The following is a 21,587-nucleotide window of genomic DNA, read 5'->3' as shown; positions in this document are numbered from 1 at the left end:
AAACAGTCATGTTGTAATGCAATGGCAAAGGTTTTGAAGGTAATTAAAATTGCTACTTACATGGGCATATGAATGATAAAGTGTAATTGCCTTATCACTGATATGGAGAAAGATTTAGGGGTCTGGGTAAAAGATCAAACCAGGCACAGCATTCCCTCAAGCCAAAGCCTCATCCAAAGCCAGGGCTTAACTTTTTTTCAGTTTTATGAAGGCCTAGAAAGATAAGAAAGCTGCCTACACACACACACACACACACACACACACACACACACACGAAGTTAGCAGAAGTTGGTTCATGAAGTTTAATGGAAGAAACCATCTCTATAACATAAAATGCAAGATGAGATAGAAAGTGCTGATATAAAAACTGCAGCAAGTTATACACAATATTTGAGATAATGAATGAAGGTGTCTACACTAAATAACAGATTTTCAGTGTAGACAGTACAGCCTTATATTGAAAGAAGATGCCATCTAAGACTTTCATAGTTAGAGAGGAAAACTCAATGCCTCACTTCAAAACTTCAAAAAGCAGACTGATTCTCTTATTAGAATCTAATGCAGCTGGTGACTTAAAGTTGAATCCAGTGCTTATTTACCATTTCAAAAATCCTATGACTTTTAAGAATTATGCTAAATCATGCTTGTTTTGACAGCACATAAAATTGAAATGATACATAGAAGATTAGTATGACCCCTGAGCGGGGATTATTCACAAATTAGATCCATATTTTTACCAGAAATTACAAAGCAAGTAGCTAAAATCTTCACAATAGGACCAAAACCTCACATATCAATATTAACTCTGAATGTAAATGGTCTAAATGCCCCCACTTAAAAGGCATAGAGTGGGGCCAAGCAAGGTGGCTCATGTCTGTAATTCCAGCACTTTGGGTGGCCAAGGTTGGTGGATCACCTGAGATCACGAGTTCGAGACCAGCCTGGCCAACCAGGTAAAACCTCGTCTCTACTAAAAATACAAAAATTAGCAGGAGAATCACTTGGACTGGGAGACAGAGGTTGCAGTGAGCTGAGATTGTGCCACTACACTCCAGGTCTGGGTGACAGAGCAAGACTCTGTCTCAAAAAAAAAAAAAAAAAAAAAAAAAGACACACAGTGGCAAGCTGGATAAAAAAATAAGACCCATCCATCTGCTGTCTTCAAAAGACCAATTCCATAAGTAATGACACCCATAGACTCAAAGTAAAGGGTTGGAGAAAGATGTACCATACAAATGGAAAACAAAAAAGAGCAGAGTCTCTAATTTTGTATCAGATACAACAGACTTTAAACCAACAACAGTAAAATAAAGAATAGAAAAGAGTGTTACATAATGATAAAGGTCCAATGTAAAAAGAAGACTTAATTTTCTTAAATATATACACTTCCAGTACTGGAGCACCCAGATTCATAATAGAAGAACTTCTAAACCTATGAAAAACTTAGACAACCATAGAAGCAGAGTGAGAGACTGCAACACCTGACTGACAGTATTAGACAGAAACCTAGCAAAGAAATTCTGTACATAAACTCGACACTTGACAAATTGGGCAGAATAAACATCAATATTGTACTTCACCTGTCAACCACAGAATGTATATTATTCTCTATTATACACAGAGCATTCTCCAAGATTGACCACATTACTTGATCTTAAAGCAAGTCTCAATAAATTAAAAAAATGTGAAATCATACCAACCATAGTCTCAGACAACAGTGGAGTAAAAATAGAAAACAGTACCAAAAATATCCCTGAAAAAGACAAAATTACATGGAAATCAAACATCTTGCTTCTGAATGACTTCAAGGTAAACAAAACGTTAATCCAGAAATTTTAAAAAAGTCTTTGAAATAAATGAAAAGAGAGACACAACACATCAAAATCTCTAGAATTCAGCAAAAGCAGTGTCAAGAGAAAAGTTCACAGTGCTAAATACCTACTCAAAAAACTAGAAAAATCTCAAACTAATGATATAATATGACACAAAATAAGAATAAACTATCACCAAAGCTAGCAGGGGAAAATTAAGCTACAGAGAGAACTGAATGAAATTGAAACCCAAAAATCTGTACAAAAAATGAACAAAAGCAAAAGCCATTTTTAAAAGAATAAACAATATTGAAAGAGCACTAACTAAATTATCAAAGATAAAAAAACAGAGATCCAAATAAGGATAATCAGAAACAACAAAGGTGGCATTACAAGCTATCCCACAGAAATGAAAAATTTCCTCAGAGACTGTTAGGAACCCCTCTATGAACACAAATTAGAAAGTCTAGAGAAAATATATAAATTCCTAGAAACATACAATCTTCCAAAATTGAATTAAGAAGAAATTGAAACACTGAACAGACCAATCTTGAGTTCTAAAATTCAATCCGTAATAAAAAAAAATCAGCCAAAAAAAGAAAAAAAAGAAAACAAAGACAAAGATAGATTCACAAATTCCACCAGACTTACAAAGAAGACCTGGCATCAACTCTACTGAAACTATTCTAAGGAATCGAGGAGGAGGGACTTCTCTCTAATTCATTCTAGAAAGCAAGCATCACCCTGATACCAAAGCCTAGCAAACACCCACAAAAATAAGAAAATTACAGCATATATCTCTGATTAATATAGATACAAAAATTCTCTACAAAATAACTAGCAAATCAAATGCAAATAGCAAATCAAATGCAAATAACATATCAAAACTTATTCACCAAGAACCAGTAGGCTTCATTCCTGGGATGCAAAGTTGGTTTAACATACAGAAATCAATAAACGTGATTCACCACATAAAAACAATTATGAACAAAAACGATATGATCATCTCAAAAGACACAGGAAAAAAAACTTTTAATAAAATCCAACATTCCCTAATAATAAAAGGTCTCAACAGACTAGACATCCAAGAAACATTCCTTAAAATAATGAGCCAGCTATGACAAAATCACAGCCAACATCAGACTGAACAGGTAAAACTGGGAACTGTTCCTCTTGAAGACTGAAACAAGACAAGGATGTCCATCTCATCACTGCTATTTAAAATAGTACTGGATGTGCTAGCCAGAGCAATCAGGCAACAGAAAGAAATAAAAGGCATTGAAATAGGAAGAGAAGAAGTCAAAGTGCCTCTGTTCATAGATGAAATGATTCTATAACTAGAAAACCCTGAAGTCTCCCATCGAAAGACTCCTGAAACTGATAAACGTCTTCAGTAAAGTTTCAGGATATAAAACCAATGTATAAAAATTACTAGCTTTTCTATACACCAATAACATTCAAACTGAGAGCCCAGTGAGGAACACAGTCTCATTTACAGTAGCCATGCATGCACAAATAAAATGCCTCAGAATACATCTAACCAAGGAGGTAAAATATTCTATGAGGATAACTACAAAACACTCCTAAAAGAAATAAAGAATGACATAAACAAATCATTATCATTAAAATGGTTACACTGCCTAAAACAATCTACAGATAAAAAGCTATTCCCATCAAACTACCAACACCATTTGCACAAAACTAGAAAAACATACATAAAGTTCGTATGAAATCAAAAATTATCTCAAATAGTCAATGCCATCCTAAGCAAAAAGAACAAAGTTGGAAGCATCACATTACCTGACTTCAAACTACACTACAAGGCAGCGATGACCCAAACAGCATGGTACTGGTACAAAAACAGACACATAGACCAGTGGAACAGAGTAGAGAACCCAGAAATAAAGCCACACATCTATGGCCATCTGATTTTCAACAAAGCTAACAAAAAGTAAGCAATGGCGAAAGTATTTTCTATTCAATAAGTGATGCTGGGTCAGCTGGCTAGCCATATGCAAAAGAATGAAACTAGAACCCTTCTTTTTACCATGTACAAAAATTAATTCAAGATAGATTAAAGATTTTAATGTAAGACCTCAAACTTTAAGAATCCTACAAGAAAATCTAAGAAAAACACCATTATGGACATGTCTTGAGAAAGAATTTATGACTAATTCCTCAAAACCAATTGCTACAAAAACAAAAATTGACAAAGGGGACCTAATTAACCTAAAGAGCTTCTGCACAGCAAGGGACACTATCAGTAGAGTAACCAGACAACCTAGCAGAATGAAACAGAAAATACTTGCAAAATACACATTCAACAAAGGCCTAATATCCACAATCCATAATGAACCAATAAGCAAAATCCAAATAACTCCATTAAAAAAGGACAAAAAATCTAAACAGACACTTTTTAAAGGAAGATAAACAAGTAGCCAACAAATATGAAAAAATGCTCCATGTCACTAATTATCAAAGAAACTCAATTCAAAACTACAATGAGATACCATGTCACACCAGTCAGAAGAACTATTACTAAAAAGGCAAAAAACAACAGATGTTGGCAGTGCTGTGTAGCAAATGGAATGCATATACACTGCCAGTGGGAAGGTAAATTAATCCACCCTTTTTGGAAAGCAGTTTGGAGATTTCTCAAAAAGTTAAAACTGCCATTTAACACAGCAATCCCATTACTGGATATGTAGTCAAAGCAAAACACTTATTTCTAACAAAAAGATTCTGCACTTACATGTTCATCATAGCACTACTCACAATAACAAAGACATGGATTCAATCTTGATGCCAATAAACAGTGGATTGTGAAAAGCACATGTGGTACGTACCACTGTGGAACACTATGCAGCCATAAAAAAGGATGAGATCATGATCATGTTCTTTCCAGCAAGATGGATGCAGTTGGAGACCATTATCCAAAGCAAATTAATACAGGAAAAGAAAAGCAAATACTGCATGTTCTCATAAATTGAATCTAAAGTTTGAATACTCATCTACATAAAGATGGGAACAATAGGAGCTAGGGACTACTAGAGGAGGGAGGGGAAAGAGGAATAAAAAGTCTTGAAAAACTATCATCTATTGAGTCCTATGCTCAGTACCTGTGTCACAGGGTCATTTGTACCCTAAACCTCAGCATTATGCAATATACCCAGGTAAACAACAAGTTTATGTACCACCTCAATCTAAAATGTAATTTTTAAAAAGGAATTATGATAAATCTACTCTGCCTGTGCTCTAAAATGGAAGAGCCATGTCTGGATAACAGCACATTGATCTACAGCATGGTTGACTAAATATTTTGAGACCTGCAGCCCAAAATAAAAGATTCCTTTCAAAATATTATTGTTCATTCATGTCACCTGGTCACGTAAGAGCTCTGATGGAGATGTACAAGGAGATCAGTGCTGTTTTCATGCCAACTCACACCCCAGTTATTCCATAGCTCATAGATCAAGGAGTAATTTTGACGTTCAAATTTTAATTTTTAGAAAGACATTTCATATGGCTATGGCTGCCATAGGTCGTGATTCCTCTGACAGGTTTAGGAAAGGTAAATTGAAAATTTTCTGGAACAGATTCACCATTCTAGATGCCATTAAGAACATTAGTGATTCATAGGTGTAGTTCAAAATACCAATATTGACAGGAGTTTGGAAGAAGTTGATTCCAACCTTCATGGATGACTTTGGGGTGTTCAGATTACAGTGGAGAAAGTGACTGCAGTGTGGTTGAAATAGCAAGAGAATCGGAATTAGGAATTAGATCCTGAAAATGTGCCTGATTTGCTGCAATCTCATTATAAAACTTGACAAGGAGTTGCATCTTAAGGGTGAGTAAAGAAAGAGATTTCTTGAGATGGAATCTAACCAATGAAGATTTTATGAACATTGTTAAAATGACAACAAAGGATTTAGAATATTACATAAACTTCATTGATAAAGCAGCGCAGGGTTTGAGGATTGACTCCAATTTTGAAAGAAGTTCTACTCTGGGTAAAATGCTATCAAATAGTGTGTGATACGTTTTTCATGAAATGGAGAGTCAGTCAATGGGATAAACTTCACTGTTTTATTTTAAAAATTGCCTCAGCCATTTCAACCTTCAGCAACCACCATCCTTATTAGACAGTAGTCATCAACATTGAGACAAGTCCTCCACCCGGCAAAATTTCAGAACTCACTGAAGGCTCAGATGACCATGGTTGTTAGCATATTTTAGCCATAAAATAATGCTATAGCACACTTACTAGACTATGGTATAGTGTAAACCTAAGTTTTATATAGACTGAGAAACAAAAAAATTGTGTGACTATCATTATTGCAGTATTGTCTTTATTGCAGTATTTGTTTTATTGATACATCTACAGTCATACTTCAGAGATTTTGCATCCAGAACCTGCAGTATCTCTGAAGTATGACTGTAGTTTTCCATTTGTTTTGTCTTTTATTTGAAGAAGCTAACATTGAGAAATTCAAACTAAAGCAGTTCCTTTTTTATGTATATGTGTATTTTACACCATAAAGAATTTCCAAAAGCATCAAACAGATAAATCTCAAAGACTACATGTTTTACCTAAAGAAGATAATTACTTAGTCAAAGTTTGAATAAGAATTTTAAGGCCTAGTTTATGTCTGACAATGATGATGTTCACTAAGCACTCGGAGAGGGGAAGAAGGAATTGCAGGAAAATCAGTACAAATTAGTGTTTATATTGTCAGTATAGGAGATATAATTCCTACATAAAAGAACAAAATTTGAGAAGAAATTCAAATAAGAGGTTTTCTCCAGATTCGATGAACATATGAGATTGCTCTATGCCCAATAACAGGCTCATCTTCACAACTGTTTCATGATAATCACATGACGATTAGTTATAGATTCTTGTGATTATCTACAAAATTTTGTTACTCATCCACATCGTATTTTGTTAAGCAAAGTACATTGTTTGCTTACTGTATTTTGACTAGCAAAAATGTAAATCACCCAAGTTTTTTGCATAATTGCAGAGGAAGCAATTGACTTTGAATTTAGGGGATATATGCTGCCTGTTTGACACAAATGTTGTTTAGTTTTTAAACTTTAGGGGTTTTTTGCTTTTCCATTGTGCTTAAATTCATATAAATAATTGTTTTACAGAGAATGAAAAAATGTAAGTGGCTGGGTAATTTTTTTTCTTTTTCTAAATTGTTTCAAATAAATATCTTCATTAAAAACATTGTAATATATTGAAGGAAGAAAAAAAAGTAATGGAAAAAAAGGAGGCCACTGGTGCTACCGGAGTATAATATGTAATAATAACTAACTGGATTATTTAGTCCAGCAACATTTAATACAATTATTGAAGTAATTGGATGTAGAGCTATCTTTTTTATTTGTCTTCTTGTTATTCCCTCTAAGTTTTATTTGTCAGTTTCTGCTTACCTGTCTTTTTTGAATTATTTGAGTGTCTTAGAATTTAATTTTAATATACTTATTGTTTTAGTTATGTAAGCTTATATATTTTTGTGATGCTGAGGGAATTTCGATATGCGTTCATAACTTTTTACAGTCTACTTAGAGTTACTATTGTTATCATTTCACTTAAAACAGAATACTTTCCATCATTCCATTTTCTGTGGTCTTAAAAATGTATTAACATAAGCTTGTTGTTGTATATATGTGTTTCAAATATTTTCTCTGTCTTTAAAACTCTGTTTTATATAACTTTGGCTGCTAATGTGATATTTTAATAGAGAATTTCTTAATTTTAATATGTCAGACTTCTAAATTATTTCATTCATAGTATGTTTTGTGTTCTATTTAAGAATCATTCTTAACACAAACATAATTGCTATATACTAATCTATTATCCACCACTCATTTTCTTCTTTTTTTCTCTCACATGTACATCTTCAGTCTGTAAGCCTGCTTATTATCCTGACTTTGTGATGAAACAAAGGTAGTATGTTTTCATGAAATTCTTTATTGAACTTTTATGAAGCCAGAACCCTTAATTGGAAAGAATGATGTTAACTTTGTTCTGCAAGTCTGGTTTGGTTGAAATAATTAAGCATATATACTTTGTTCTGCTTTAAGACCCAATTCTGTTTCATTGTCTGTTTATCCTTGTATCAGTGCCAAATCTCTGAACCCATTTAATACATGTCTTAGAATAAGGTGAAGTATGTTCAACTACCATGTGCCTTTCCAAGATTGCCTTGGCTGTATTTGGCACTTTGTATTTCCACATTTATTTCAGAAGCAACTTATGCATTTTTACAAAAACATTTGCTGGGCTTTTAATTGTGGTTGCATCATATTTATATACAAACATGGGGAAATCTTCAGCTCTCCATATTTATGTTCTAATCAATAAACAGAGTGTTTGCCTGTAGTTAATCAGGTATTCAGCAACTACTCTCAATAGCTTTATATCTTACTGTGTAGAGATCTTACCCAGATTTTATTAAATTTATTTTCAGTCATGTGGTGATTATAATGTTTCAGTCATGTGGTGATTTAAATATTATTGCTTTAAGCTTTATTTTTGAATTGTTTGTATTTGCTTAATAAAAATAAAATTAAATTTACAAAGTAACCTTAAATACATTACACCTGCTAAGTTTTTAAAAATTCTAGCGGCTTAATTGTAATCTTGTCAAGTTTACTTTCTTTAACTAACAATGGACACTTACAAACCTCTGTTCATTCTATTACCCACGTCTGATGTATTTGTTTTAATCCCTATACCATCATTGTAGTTGAAACCGACTACATACGATCCCATCTTATCAGCTGCACTAGGATAATTCTGCACTCTCTTATGTATTCTGATTTCCTAGCAATATAAAAAACAGTCTTTTTTTTTTTCAAATCATCTGAATTTTTTGTTGTTTTAGTTTAAAATATTTAGTGGCATCTATTACTGTTTTCAGCTGAGTATGTTTTCTTTCTTAGTGTGTCCCTGAACAGCTTCACACCTAGTTGGATAAGTTGTAATGGCTTTGCCTTCACTGCCATACCAGGAGGGTTACCATACAATACACAAGATGCCCAGGTAAATTTGAATCTGAGGTAAACAGTAAATATTTTCATATACTATTCCATGGGCCATTATTGTATTTTAAAGTATTTGTTGTTTATCTAAAATAAAAGTGCAACTAGACAACAACTCTGCCCCAAAGTAATCTTATGGAGTCCAGTAACAAATCCGATGACCTCGCCCACGTGGAACCAGTTACCGAGGTAGAAATGAACTTGTGCCCTAAGATGGGACTAGATTCACCCTGGACATTTTTCTACATCAGTCTATACTATACGTACTTTTGTTTATCTCTGCAATTTCCTTCTGTAGCATGGTATAAACCTTGATTTGTTTGTGGACATCTTTATCTTTTTGAAAGAAAATAAAATAGAGGAAAGTTGACCTGGGAGATGGATATATATAGCGAGAAAAAGCGAGAGATGACTAATGGCTTCTGTGAGTCTTTTAATTTAGTTGTGGAAATAAAGACCAGTCAAATGAGAACAAGCAAAAGCTATTTATTCTGAACTCGCAGCAAGGTAGTCAGTGCCTTCACTTGCGTTGCAGCAGAGACTCAAAGGTAGGTAGAGAAGTGGGGAAGTTTTATAATGGGAAAAAGGGAAGGCTTCAGTATGCCCAAGTTGGAGGCTGTTGGCATGGGGAAATGTAGGCAGGCTAACTAACAGCAGATAATTGTATTGGTTAGAGTATTCGTTGGGGTGCATAGTTAGATTTCCCTAGTTGGTTTTAAGTTGGAAGCAGGGACAAACAATAGGGAAGTTGCTAGTGACTCATGAAATCTTGACTATTAAGAGCCTGTTGTTACAGGGATTATTGTTTGGCTTCCTAGACTGTCAGTAGAGATAACAATACGGCTCTCTGCAAAACTACTGCAGGCTGGCCTCCTGGGCTGGTGACTTTAAATAAAGGGTTTCCCGGTTATAACTGCAGGTTATGGGGCAGAGTTCTATTTTTATATATGGTTTGGCTATTGTCCATTTGTATATTCAATTGATCACAATAAGATATGAATCATAGACTTTTCAGTAATGTGAGTCTGTACATTCTCCATACAGTTAGTTTGAGGTGTGTTTAAGTCAGCTGCCTGAAGAACTCTGACTAGTATGAAACCTTTCCCCACATTGTTCTTAGCATAAAGAACAAATTATCAACATGCCCTGTGGTTCCTTGAATAATTAGCTTCTGTCTCTCTAGTCTATTCCAGCGTCACACTATCAGCAACTTACAGGCATTCAACTGCCATATTGACTTTCATTCAATTCCTGTAATAGAGTATTTTTCTTCCTCAGAGATTTTGCTTTTCAACTTTGTATTTCCAGGATTGTTGTACACACATGTGCTTCCTTTATCCAATTAATCACTATCATTTTGTAAGTTAACTCTTTCACTCTCTTGAGCTTTCAGAGTAAATCAGCTCAAGAGAGCTTTTCACTGACCTTTAGGATAACTTCATATCCCTATTATACACTGTTTCATAAACTTCTCTGATAAATACCACATCACACTTGTAATCAAAATATAAACTGTTTAATTGATTATTAAATGTCTATCCATCCTGCTAAGGGTAAGGCATTTTGACATTTTGTTAACTGCTACCCCTTACACGTAACTTGACCAAAGATGATGATTAATATGTATTCATTAAATAAATGAACGTGTTTTTCCATATATTTTCTTAAAGTACATAGATAATATTGTATGTCTCAAAATGTTTAACTGTATACTGGACCTCAGCAACTATAATTCCAATTAACTGTCAGACTATCAGCTGTAAAACACATATTTTCCTTATAGTAGTAACTTGTTAGGTTGACAATGTGGAGGGTTTTGATATAAATATGAAATAATATTTAACAGAGAACTGACGTATGTTCTGACTTTGGCCTCTGTGTAATGTGTGTATATACATGCTGTTACTTTATAAATCAGTTATCCGGGGCTGCTTCTGTATGTTTAGCAGCACAACAAAACTTCATACTTTGTTTTTCACATATATATATATTCAATTTTAAATTGAATGTCTCTTCAGATTATCAAAAATGTCTGACATTGCATGGTTCTTTTCTATCACATTTCTATAATACTTTATTTTATATTATATTTTCGACAATTTACTAACTCCTGGATATTTTTCTAGCTTATTACCAAAATTCAATAATTCAGCACTTTTTAATATTACATTGAAAGAAGAAAATGGACAGAGAAAGAAAAAGAAGCAGAAATAAATAGGTCAATCTACCATTTTTTAGCTGAATTATATTGAATTATAATTTACAGTAGAACCAGGGAATGTATCCAATTATGCATGTGAAGGAAGATAATATAGATTCTGCTTATGCAACTTCTTGTCTGTTACTTAGTTCTGTGGTATGAGACTTATGATGCTGTCTTATGTCCTATAATTATTTATAATTTATAAACATAGTCGTTTTCATTAATCTAAGTTTAAGGAAACTGATGCTAGAGTGAGAAAAAGGACATCTTATATTTTTGTCTTTTTTATATAATGGAGAAAAATCTATTTATTTGCATTAGAACTTGCATTGATCTTGACTCATGAGAAGTGATACTATGGCAAGTGGCAAAATAGTCACTAGTTATTGAATTTCCTAGTTCTTATCTTTAGTCATAAAGTAGTTTGTAAGCTAATTACAACAGAGACCAATTAATAGCAACAGTTGTAATTTATATGAAGCTCTAGTCTTCTTTTGAAAAATTCCCTTTGATGAGTAAAAAGAGAAAAGTACTTGACATTTTGCCACAGAAAAGTTAATTGCTCTCCAGTTCCAATTAGAATGACATATAATTTGAACTGAATTGCTTAATGTGTTGTTCTAAAAAAACAAAAAAAACATATAACCTAAGGTGACCATGATTTAGTAGTTCAGTGCCGCAGTCCACACAGAGAGCAGTAAAACTAGACATTTCCTGCCTGATGATGACTAGTGATGTCATTTAGGGTAAATTATTAATTTCTTTTGGTGCCAAAGTTCCAGAAGCACCGTGTTTTTTAATGTTGACTAATATTAGCTTTGGGGGAAGTTTCCTATTTAACGGCTCAGACACTGAGCCTTAACATTTAGCAATAATATTAGTGACAGCTCTAAGAAAGGAGAGGAAAACATAAAATATGATTTCATTATTTTTTCATGATGATCTATTCTTATTCTTACCTTAGCTGATTACAACATATATTCAAAGACAGTAGTAAAAAATTAATTAGCAAGGGCTGTAAAAAAACAGGAAAGCAATCAACATAGGTTGACATGACATGAGAAAACCAGAACTTGACCTGGAAATTGAAAGATAAAACCAAAAACAGCAAGGCTTATTGAGTGAAAATGGAAAATGGGAAAACATAATAGCATATTGATCCTTAGTGACAATTATAAAAATCACATAATGTTTTATAGTTTGTATAATTGAACTTTTATGTTCACAAAAATAGAACCGATAACACTTTATTTATTATAAACTAATAATGACAAATTTATTTTTATTTTATATATACATAATAGATGTGTTTTCATATTATCTCCTTACGTAAACAGTTCAAATCTAATAGTAAGTAAAACAGCTGGCAGAATAGAAGGAAGGGTGAGGTAGAAATTTGCGGAAAAGGGACCACAGATGGAACTCCTAGACTTCTATTGTGCAGAGACAGGACAGGTGGCCCTTTGAATTTCATAGGCCCAGCTGCTCAGGACCTGATAGGTCAAAAGAGCAGCAGTGGGAGGGAAGAAGCCCTCATCTCTTCAGCTCGCTCTTGAAAGGCAGGGGCATGGAACTTTTCACACAATCCATGGTAAAGAGTGTTCACCCTGGATTAGCAACAAAGCTAGGGAGAGTATCCTAAAGAGCTTCTTCTGACTCAGTCACCTTTCCATCAGAGAGCACGTATGACTGAAATTGGGACATGTCTCATTGGGTAAAACTACTACCTAAGACAGGCATGGAGTCACACTGGGTAGAATGAGGGTGAAACAGTTCTAACATCATCAGAAACCAGAGGCAGAATTTGCAAAAGGTCAGAGCGGGCAGGAACAGGAGTGCTTGCTTGGTGGGCAAACAGGCACATTTTTATGGTGAGAGGACTCAGACTACTGGCTGCTCAATCTTTCTCACTACTTTTCCCCTGCAGACCATCAACATGTACATAACGAACATCTGAAAGGGCAATACTCAGTAAAAAGTGGGGTCATCCCCAGGTCCTTTTATCCAGGGCGGTAGGGCAGATTTGTCATGGCTTTCTGTGCTGTATCAACTGTTTCAAAAGCAAAGTTTAATTCAAATTTTAATTATAATAGCACTTTTATATTTTTAATACATTTCAAATAATTTTTATCTCTGAAGAGATGTTATGAATCAGACAAAAACAGCCCTTTATATATGTAGGGATAATTTTCGTGTTTTTTAGAAAATAGAATATTACATCCAAGAATGCATTTCCACATTAAAAGATTATAGGTATAACAATGTTAAATGTTCAGTGCTGTCGTGTTATCTTTGGAGTTACTGTCCATGACAACATTATTTTTGAAGTGGTCACTTAAATAGGAAAACTGTAACTTTAAAAATAATGAATAAATTTTTCTTTAACAAAAAATTGGAAATATTTTTCTTTTAGTTTTGTACTTTTTAAGGAAATGAACATATACAAAGGTATGTAAATAACGTCAAAAAGTTTTGATGAGGGGGCGGAGCAAGATGGCCGAATAGGAACAGCTCCAGTCTCCAACTCCCAGCGTGAGCGACACAGAAGACCGGTGATTTCTGCATTTTCAACTGAGGTACTGGGTTCATCTCACTGGGGAGTGCCGGACGATCGGTGCTGGTCAGCTGCTGCAGCCCGACCAGCGAGAGCTGAAGCAGGGCGAGGCATTGCCTCACCTGGGAAGCGCAAGGGGGAAGGGAATCCCTTTTCCTAGCCAGGGGAACTGAGACACACAACACCTGGAAAATCGGGTAACTCCCACCCCAATACTGTGCTCTAAGCAAACAGGCACATCAGGAGATCATATCCCACACCTGGCCGGGAGGGTCCCACACCCACGGAGCCTCCCTCATTGCTAGCACAGCAGTCTGCGATCTCGTGGCAAGGCAGCAGCGAGGCTGGGGGAGGGGCGCCCGCCATTGCTGAGGCTTAAGTAGGTAAACAAGCTGCTGGGAAGCTCGAACTGGGTGGAGCTCACAGCAGCTCAAGGAAACCTGCCTGTCTCTGTAGACTCCACCTCTGGGGACAGGGCACAGTAAACAATAACAAACGCAACAGAAACCTCTGCAGACACAAACGACTCTGTCTGACAGCTTTGAAGAAAGCAGTGGATCTCCCAACACGGAGGTTGAGATCTGAGAAGGGACAGACTCCCTGCTCAAGTGGGTCCCTGACCCCTGAGTAGCCTAACTGGGAGACATCCCCCACTAGGGGCAGTCTGACACCCCACACCTCACAGGGTGGAGTACACCCCTGAGAGGAAGCTTCCAAAGCAAAAATCAGACAGGTACACTCGCTGTTCAGAAATATTCTATCTTCTGCAGCCTCTGCTGCTGATACCCAGGCAAACAGGATCTGGAGTGGACCTCAAGCAATCTCCAGCAGACCTACAGCTGAGGGTCCTGACTGTTAGAAGGAAAACTATCAAACAGGAAGGACACCTACACCAAAACCCCATCAGTACACCACCATCATCAAAGACCAGAGGCAGATAAAACCACAAAGATGGGGAAAAAGCAAGGCAGAAAAGCTGGAAATTCAAAAAATAAGAGCGCATCTCCCCCGGCAAAGGAGCGCAGCTCATCGCCAGCAACGGATCAAAGCTGGATGGAGAATGACTTTGACAAGATGAGAGAAGAAGGCTTCAGTCCATCAAATTTCTCAGAGCTAAAGGAGGAATTACGTAACCAGCGCAAAGAAACTAAAAATATTGAAAAAAAATTGGAAGAATTGATGGCTAGAGTAATTAATGCAGAGAAGGTCCTAAACGAAATGAAAGAGATGAAAACCATGACACGAGAAATACGTGACAAATGCACAAGCTTCAGTAACCGACTCGATCAACTGGAAGAAAGAGTGTCAGCGATTGAGGATCAAATGAATGAAATGAAGCGAGAAGAGAAACCAAAAGAACAAAGAAGAAAAAGAAATGAACAAAGCCTGCAAGAAGTATGGGATTATGTAAAAAGACCAAATCTACGTCTGATTGGGGTGCCTGAAAGTGAGGGGGAAAATGGAACCAAGTTGGAAAACACTCTTCAGGATATCATCCAGGAGAACTTCCCCAACCTAGTAGGGCAGGCCAACATTCAAATCCAGGAAATACAGAGAACGCCACAAAGATACTCCTCGAGAAGAGCAACTCCAAGACACATAATTGCCAGATTCACCAAAGTTGAAATGAAGGAAAAAATCTTAAGGGCAGCCAGAGAGAAAGGTCGGGTTACCCACAAAGGGAAGCCCATCAGACTAAGAGCAGATCTCTCGGCAGAAACTCTACAAGCCAGAAGAGAGCAGGGGCCAATATTCAACATTCTTAAAGAAAAGAATTTTAAACCCAGAATTTCATATCCAGCCAAACTAAGTTTCATAAGTGAAGGAGAAATAAAATCCTTTACAGATAAGCAAATGCTTAGAGATTTTGTCACCACTAGGCCTGCCTTACAAGAGACCCTGAAGGAAGCACTAAACATGGAAAGGAACAACCAGTACCAGCCATTGCAAAAACATGCCAAAATGTAAAGACCATCGAGGCTAGGAAGAAACTGCATCAACTAACGAGCAAAATAACCAGTTAATATCATAATGGCAGGATCAAGTTCACACATAACAATCTTAACCTTAAATGTAAATGGACTAAATGCTCCAATTAAAAGACACAGACTGGCAAACTGGATAAAGAGTCAAGACCCATCAGTCTGCTGTATTCAGGAGACCCATCTCACATGCAGAGACATACATAGGCTCAAAATAAAGGGATGGAGGAAGATTTACCAAAGCAAATGGAGAACAAAAAAAAGCGGGGATTGCAATACTAGTCTCTGATAAAACAGACTTTAAACCATCAAAGATCAAAAGAAACAAAGAAGGCCATTACATAATGGTAAAAGGATCAATTCAACAGGAAGAGCTAACTATCCTAAATATATATGCACCCAATACAGGAGTACCCAGATTCATAAAGCAAGTCCTTAGAGACTTACAAAGAGACTTAGACTCCCATACAATAATAATGGGAGACTTCAACACTCCATGTCAACATTAGACAGATCAACGAGATAGAAAGTTAACAAGGATATCCAGGAATTGAACTCATCTCTGCAGCAAGCAGACCTAATAGACATCTATAGAACTCTCCACCCCAAATCAACAGAATATACATTCTTCTCAGCACCACATCGTACTTACTCCAAAATCGACCACGTAATTGGAAGTAAAGCACTCCTCAGCAAATGTACAAGAACAGAAATTATAACAAACTGTCTCTCAGACCACAGTGCAATCAAACTAGAACTCAGGACTAAGAAACTCAATCAAAACCGCTCAACTACATGGAAACTGAACAACCTGCTCCTGAATGACTACTGGGTACATAACGAAATGAAGGCAGAAATAAAGATGTTCTTTGAAACCAATGAGAACAAAGATACAACATACCAGAATCTCTGGGACACATTTAAAGCAGTGTGTAGAGGGAAATTTATAGCACTAAGTGCCCACAAGAGAAAGCAGGAAAGATCTAAAATTGACACTCTAACATCGCAATTAAAAGAACTAGAGAAGCAAGAGCAAACACATTCGAAAGCTAGCAGAAGGCAAGAAATAACGAAGATCAGAGCAGAACTGAAGGAGATAGAGACACAAAAAACCCTCCAAAAAATCAATGAATCCAGGAGTTGGTTTTTTGAAAAGATCAACAAAATTGACAGACCACTAGCAAGACTAATAAAGAAGAAAAGAGAGAAGAATCAAATCGACGCAATTAAAAATGATAAAGGGGATATCACCACCGACCCCACAGAAATACAAACTACCATCAGAGAATACTATAAACACCTCTACGCAAATAAACTGGAAAATGTAGAAGAAATGGATAATTTCCTGGACACTTACACTCTTCCAAGACTAAACTAGGAAGAAGTTGAATCCCTGAATAGACCAATAGCAGGCTCTGAAATTGAGGCAATAATTAACAGCCTACCAACCAAAAAAAGTCCAGGACTGGGTGGATTCACAGCTGAATTCTACCAGAGGTACAAGGAGGAGTTGGTACCATTCCTTCTGAAACTATTCCAATCAATAGAAAAAGAGGGAATCCTCCCTAACTCATTTTATGAGGCCAACATCATCCTGATACCAAAGCCTGGCAGAGACACAACAAAAAAAGAGAATTTTAGACCAATATCCCTGATGAACATCGATGCAAAAATCCTCAATAAAATACTGGCAAACTGGATTCAGCAACACATCAAAAAGCTTATCCACCATGATCAAGTGGGCTTCATCCCTGGGATGCAAGGCTGGTTCAACATTCGCAAATCAATAAACATAATCCAGCATATAAACAGAACCAAAGACAAGAACCACATGATTATCTTAATAGATGCAGAAAAGGCTTTTGACAAAATTCAACAGCCCTTCATGCTAAAAACGCTCAATAAATTTGGTATTGATGGAACGTACCTCAAAATAATAAGAGATATGATATGACAAACCCACAGCCAATATCATACTGAATGGGCAAAAACTGGAAAAATTCCCTTTGAAAACTGGCACAAGACAGGGATGCCCTCTCTCACCACTCCTATTCAACATAGTGTTGGAAGTTCTGGCTAGGGCAATTAGGCAAGAGAAAGAAATCAAGGGTGTTCAGTTAGGAAAAGAAGAAATCAAATTGTCCCTCTTTGCAGATGACATGATTGTATATTTAGAAAACCCCATCATCTCAGCCCAAAATCTCCTTAAGCTGATAAGCAACTTCAGCAAAGTCTCAGGATACAAAATTAATGTGCAAAAATCACAAGCATTCTTATACACCAGTAACAGACAAACAGAGAGCCAAATCAGGAATGAACTTCCATTCACAATTGCTTCAAAGAGAATAAAATACCTAGGAATCCAACTTACAAGGGATATAAAGGACCTCTTCAAGGAGAACTACAAACCACTGCTCAGTGAAATAAAAGAGGACACAAACAAATGGAAGAACATACCATGCTCATGGATAGGAAGAATCAATATCGTGAAAATGGCCATACTGCCCAAGGTAATTTATAGATTCAATGCCATCCCCATCAAGCTACCAATGAGTTTCTTCACAGAATTGGAAAAAACTGCTTTAAAGTTCATATAGAACCAAAAAAGAGCCCACATCTCCAAGACAATCCTAAGTCAAAAGAACAAAGCTGGAGGCATCACGCTACCTGACTTCAAACTATACTACAAGGCTACAGTAACCAAAACAGCATGGTACTGGTACCAAAACAGAGATATAGACCAATGGAACAGAACAGAGTCCTCAGAAATAATACCACACATCTACAGCCATCTGATCTTTGACAAACCTGAGAGAAACAAGAAATGGGGAAAGGATTCCCTATTTAATAGATGGTGCTGGGAAAATTGGCTAGCCATAAGTAGAAAGCTGAAACTGGATCCTTTCCTTACTCCTTATACGAAAATTAATTCAAGATGGATTAGAGACTTAAATGTTAGACCTAATACCATAAAAATCCTAGAGGAAAACCTAGGTAGTACCATTCAGGACATAGGCATGGGCAAAGACTTCATGTCTAAAACACCAAAAGCAACGGCAGCAAAAGCCAAAATTGACAAATGGGATCTCATTAAACTAAAGAGCTTCTGCACAGCAAAAGAAACTACCATCAGAGTGAACAGGCAACCTACAGAATGGGAGAAAATTTTTGCAATCTACTCATCTGACAAAGGGCTAATATCCAGAACCTACAAAGAACTCAAACAAATTTACAAGAAAAAACCAAACAACCCCATCAAAAAGTGGGCAAAGGATATGAACAGACATTTCTCAAAAGAAGACATTCATACAGCCAACAGACACATGAAAAAATGCTCATCATCACTGGCCATCAGAGAAATGCAAATCAAAACCACAATGAGATGCCATCTCACACCAGTTAGAATGGCGATCATTAAAAAGTCAGGAAACAACAGGTGCTGGAGAGCACCTGTTGTGGAGGTGCGGAGAAATAGGAACACTTTTACACTGTTGGTGGGATTGTAAACTAGTTCAACCATTATGGAAAACAGTATGGCGATTCCTCAAGGATCTAGAACTAGATGTACCATATGACCCAGCCATCCCATTACTGGGTATATACCCAAAGGATTATAAATTATGCTGCTATAAAGACACATGCACACGTATGTTTATTGCAGCACTATTCACAATAGCGAAGACTTGGAATCAACCCAAATGTCCATCAGTGACAGATTGGATTAAGAAAATGTGGCACATATACACCATGGAATACTATGCAGCCATAAAAAAGGATGAGTTTGTGTCCTTTGTAGGGACATGGATGCAGCTGGAAACCATCATTCTTAGCAAACTATCACAAGAACAGAAAACCAAACACCGCATGTTCTCACTCATAGGTGGGAACTGAACAATGAGATCACTTGGACTCGGGGAGGGGAACATCACACACCGGGGCCTATCATGGGGAGGTGGGAGGGGGGAGGGATTGCATTGGGAGTTATACCTGATGTAAATGATGAGTTGATGGGTGCAGCACACCAACATGGCACAAGTATACATATGTAACAAACCTGCACGTTATGCACATGTACCCTACAACTTAAAGTATAATAATAATAAATAAATTAAAGAAAAAAACTTTAAAATGTTAAAAAAAAAAGTTTTGATGAGTTTATTAGTTAAATAACCTCGAAGCAACTTCAAATAAGTAGTCAACCTCCAAACTCATTGATAATTACTTTTTATTAGACTGAATATGTTAAACCTATGGTTTTGTAAATTTTATTCAAAGGACATGGCACAAAAACAATCCTGCTTTAACTTTCCCTGTGTTACCATTTTCCTTGTTCAATGTTACTTTTCAAAGCAAACCCAAAAAGAAATTTCAGGTTGTAATGTGTACAAAAGAAATTATTACAAGAAAAGTGTTTTCGTAAACATCTTCATTGAGCATATTCATATGTTAGCTGAAAATGCTAAGATTGGCATGAAGCATCAGGTTCACTATTCAAGCTGTAAACAGATCTGCCCCATATTCCAGGAAATTAATGCCTCTGGATTAAAGAGGTAATTTTCAAATTGTATGGTTACTATATCAAATTAATGATATAAGAGAGAAGAACAAGAGAAGGGAAAATATTAGAATACAATTTAGAAAAATTGTGCTTGTGGCAGAGTAAGAAGGTGCGTGTATGAGATAGAGAACTGGTTTATAATATGTTGGGTTTCATATGTTTGTTTCTATTCTGTTCTGTTTGGTTTTAATGTGAGCCTTGGTGAAAATATTTCGAAAACCTATGACATAAAGTGGTTTAAAAAGATTAATTATAGAAATTTCTCAGAGATTGTTCTTCAGAAATCAGATTTATTTGCTTATTCTTTTCTGGAGATGTTTTTTTTAAAAGAATGTGGATAATTTTGTGCCCATATTGTTGACAAGGCCAACTCCTTTGTAATAGGCAGGTAAGTTTGGTGACTTCTCACAGGACTTTAACCATTTTGTTTCTATGATACTAATGATATATTTACATTAGAATAATAATGTTTATTCAGATAACTATATACTTAAAATTAGGTCCTCTTAGGAGAGAAATCAAGAAGATTTGGCATTTAATTTTTAGCAATAAATGATAGGAAAGAGCTGGAAAATGCATTAACATTAAAAGGAAAAACTTATTCACATTTGGGAGTATGTTTTTATCTCAATGGTCCCACATTAGTCAAATGTCACCACAGTAAAAACACAGTGGCCTGACATCTGCAGTGAAGAGCAGAGAGTGCCTTGCTACAACGGTTCCAGTGGTTTAATTCTCACACAGTACATAGCTCTGGATTTTGTCTTTTGTTTAGAAAATGTGATAATTTGGTAAACATTTTTCAATCACCTGAAATGTAGGCTCTAACAATGGGATTATTGGGCTGTAATATGCCTTTATTTTACCAAAGAAAGAGATTAAATATAATCTTTAATTGTCTTGTTCAGAATCTATACATTGAGAATTATGTCAATATTTTAGTCTATCACCTGGGAAATCATTAAAATTTTACAGCTTCTAAATATTATTATATTTTTGTAAAGTTTAAAATATTTTGATGCTTCATAGAACAAAGTAAACTTTAAACTCTGCAATGTGGGTGAATAAGAAAACACATTTTGGAATGATGCAAATTCTTAAGAGTAATTAAGTAATGAAAGACTAGAAAGCAAAGAAGATACAAACAATAGTAGAATAGAAAGAATATACAAGGCCACAAAAAATGCATTTGCTGAAAATCCTAGTTAGACTAATGTACTTGACCAAATAGCACACCTGAAAACCAGAACTCTGCCAAAATAACTAATGAATGCTCAGTACAAATTAACTAATGAATGCTCAGTACATTTCGAGGAAACCAAAGTCAGTGTTTCTTCTGGTGAATCACACTTTTGTAAGAAAGCTTTCTCCTTTAAGGACTAGCTCTAAACATTCTGTAGAAAAATTGTAAGAGCCCTTCTTT

At 35.8% G+C, this 21,587-nt stretch overlaps 1 pseudogene; it reads left to right on the top strand.

The window, feature by feature from the left end:
• Nucleotides 1-642: 642 nt before the first annotated feature.
• On the top strand, nt 643-735 carry LOC114673670 (U6 spliceosomal RNA; annotated as a pseudogene).
• Nucleotides 736-21,587: the final 20,852 nt, after the last annotated feature.

The sequence above is a fragment of the Macaca mulatta genome, chromosome 17, assembly GCF_049350105.2.
Source record: "Macaca mulatta isolate MMU2019108-1 chromosome 17, T2T-MMU8v2.0, whole genome shotgun sequence".
Classification (NCBI taxonomy): Eukaryota; Metazoa; Chordata; class Mammalia; order Primates; family Cercopithecidae; genus Macaca; species Macaca mulatta.
This window is presented reverse-complemented; position numbering and strand designations above follow the sequence as displayed.